The sequence below is a fragment of the Corvus kubaryi genome, unplaced genomic scaffold, assembly GCF_017639235.1.
Source record: "Corvus kubaryi isolate FWS band 111438036 unplaced genomic scaffold, C.kubaryi_AGA036_p1.0 37216, whole genome shotgun sequence".
In the NCBI taxonomy this organism is placed as follows: domain Eukaryota; kingdom Metazoa; phylum Chordata; class Aves; order Passeriformes; family Corvidae; genus Corvus; species Corvus kubaryi.
The window spans coordinates 759,085-762,233 of record NW_024581061.1 but is presented as its reverse complement, the minus strand read 5'-3'; the positions used below and the strand labels follow the sequence as shown (position 1 = coordinate 762,233).

The window sequence follows — 3,149 nt, the reverse complement described above, 5'->3', positions numbered from 1 at the left end:
GTAGCGAGGGGTCCCGCCCGCCCCCGCTGCCCGGGGCCGCCCCCTGCCAGCAGGGGAGCCGCGGGACGGAGCTGCGTTCAGCCCCGAGCCGGCGCCACGCCTCGCCCTTACCGTCTTGGCCAGCGCCGCGCGGGAGCCCCCGGAGAGGAGCGAGGCGAAGCCGCGGAGAACAGCGAGGAGCCGGGGCCGAGAAAGCCACCGCCGCCACCGCGAGGAGAAGGCGGAGCGGGCGGAGGATCGGCGGCGGAGGGGAGGAGACAGGGGCGGGGGAGGGCCTGGGCTTCTGGCAGCCGCCCTCCCTGCGCAGAGCCGGCGCTTCCTCCCGACGCGCTGCCCAGCCGGGCCGGCGGGGCGGGGAGCTCCGGGTGGCGCTGGGCTCGCCCCTTCCCCGGCCCGCGCCGCACAAAGGGGACCCGCCGCTGCCGCCTTTGTTCGGCCCAGCGGCGCCGGGAGCGGAGGCCGGCGGGTGGCACGCTGGGCGCTTCTCCCACACGGAGATTGTTCCTCCGGCGCTGGCAGGCGCGGAGCAACTTCACCGGAGTTAATTTGGGTCTGTGATGAAAACTGCTCCACCTGTGCCAAATGCTGCTCGGCATTCAGCACTGAAGTCAGCCTACGCGCGGTGCTTCAGCTGCCTGTTTATGCCTCAGGATCTGACTGGTGACTCCTGTTAAATTAAGGGTGGGTTTTTTATTGCTCGGGGTGGATGGTATCGCAAAGATGCGTTTGTTAGCATTCTATGTTTGGCAGCCACCAAGAAGTATTGAAAAACGAATTTCAGATATACCTTTGCCCCATTACCTGTGGTAGGTCACAGATCTTCTTTCAAACGTAGCTACTCATTTGCCTATTGATCTGGAACACGTCCGGTTAAGGTACCTTTTCCAAAGCTTTTTTTTTGTCATAGTACTTTAGTGCTGATCATATAAATCTCCTCCAAGCTTACCGGTTTAAGTCATTCAGTTCAGGTACCTGAGGTCAATGCATGCAATCCTGTCATGCCAGTTAAAACAGTAGAAGGGGAAGAATTTTCCCTGATTCACATCTAACTTAGAAGAGACTGACAGAAATGCCCTTGTATGAGGTCTTCTCTGAAGGATAATTAGACTTCAGTCGTTTGCATAGAGGTGGAAGGAGCAGTCACTGTATATACACAAGCGATCTTTTAAGGCAGCAACAAAACTAGACTACCCAAGGGTTGTTTAAACCAGATATAAACCCTAAGCAGGCTCCTTTAAAAGGTCTTTTCACGTAATGTTCATTAAGCCCTAGCTGTTAAAAGACCCCACCTGGGAGCTCTCACTGTGCAGAGCTCTGCTTCCCAGACAGAGGGGCAGAGCAGCACAGGGCCTTAGATACTAAGCCAGCTCCTCAAGTTTAGTACTACACCGTGTTGCATTCCAAAGAAGCAGGTGATTTATCAGTTTCCCTAGCTATTACCTAGAAATTTTCTGCATAGTCCATGAGGTATGTGAGGAAGGAGGGGGACCTGTGGCATGTAAGCTCTTCCACATCATCCACAAGGAGCTTCTGCTTCCTGCATGTCTTAGCATAGCTGCATCAGAAAAAGGGAATGAAAAGTATGTGAGTTTGCACCTTTACTCCTGTAGTGGTACTGTAGAGGGGGAAAAACTTTTTTGTTTTATCTTAAAATTAAAAAATTATGTGCTTGAGGGTAAAAAGCCTGAAAATGTAAAACAGCGTAGTAAGCATGAAGAAGCCTGCCCAAGACATCAAGCAGCCTTAAATAAAACCAGTGTGCTAGAGGTGTAAGATACATCCTACATCCTAGGTGCTATCGAGATCTGCTTGCTGCGTTAGGCACTAGGGCCAGAAGCCAACCATCAGCCCTGCAGTGTGTGCTGAATGGATCCTCTGCCACACAATGGCATAGTCATTTGGCACATGTTCAATCCACAGGCACCCCACTTCTTGTGGCCAACTTCTACAGGATGTGCATTCTACCCTTCATCCTTTAGGCTGGATATACGTAGTAAGGGGAGGACTAGGTAAATGCAACTGTAATGTGAAATTAGATGACCTGTTCTGGCCAGAAAATTTCCCAATTCCTAGTTCTCATCAATATTTAACTTCAGATCGATATAGAGACGTTTCTAAAGCCTAGGTGCATGTATAGCAGTTGTGCCCTTTCTGACAAACCAAGAACTATGGAGTTGTTTCTTACACTACTACCTGGTAAGTTTTTCACACCCAGGCATCAGATGATGGATAGCTTTATTAAATTATGCCACGCTGTGCAGCTGCTGCCTCTGGGAAGAAGTATGAAATAATACAATTAATGCCTCACATTGTAATATAGCTACTAAAATATGATCTTTATTCTTACTGTCAAGATTAGCAACAGAAGCCTCAGACAGATGACCAACCCAATGAAGCAGTGGTGAGAGGTCCTCCCACTGCAAGGCAAGCTGCAGCCTTGAGATCATCATGAACACCCATGGGCTTCATCACATGCCAGATCCCTTTAATGAAACCAGCACCTTGGCCCTAAGATGACATTTAAGGGTACATTAAATGGTTATCCTTGTACACAAATCTTTGCATTTGGAAACACTATAACCCCTGATTTATAAATCATATCCAAGAAAACAAACTAATTTTATAAACATGCATATACCTGATTAAACTCGCTCAATAAGGCCACTCAGTAGGAGTAAAAATCGTGCATAAGAAATTGTGTCGTCTGGAACTAAGTCAAGAACCCGTGGAAACACACATAAAATTATCACATTCCAGACTGATTTCTTCTTTGTGCTTTCCAAATAACAGATTATTAAAAAATGCATTAATCCTGTCAGTCCATTAAAATATTTCACAACTTTCAAAAGGTTTTGAGATAAAAAAATTTAAAACCCCACCTATTGATCATAACTCTCTTCCTAAATCCATATTCTTATAAGACCAAGAATAAAGCATTTGTTGCTCTAATCAATAGCTTTACTCAGAAACAGCTGACACCACTTAAAATCGTGTTAATTAACACAGGTTCACAAGGTCCAGTTCTAATGCAGACAAGCTGTGTCCACCTTAAACAGAGCCTCGTTATTGTTCACGCTTCTTGAATCTGCCATTAATAGTAAGTCTCCATCTCACAGCTGCTGCTAAACCTAAGGCCTGCTTGCATTCAA

The 3,149-nt window shown here is 47.7% G+C and overlaps 1 protein-coding gene across 1 annotated transcript in view; it reads right to left on the bottom strand.

Moving 5' to 3' along the window:
- Positions 1–256, bottom strand: part of FAM110B (family with sequence similarity 110 member B) — a 115,538-nt gene extending 115,282 nt beyond the window's left edge. The window contains exon 1 of the mRNA XM_042022572.1: positions 112–256. The gene's annotated coding sequence lies outside the window, so the exon portion shown is untranslated. The remainder of the gene's footprint in view (positions 1–111) is intronic.
- Positions 257–3,149: the final 2,893 nt, after the last annotated feature.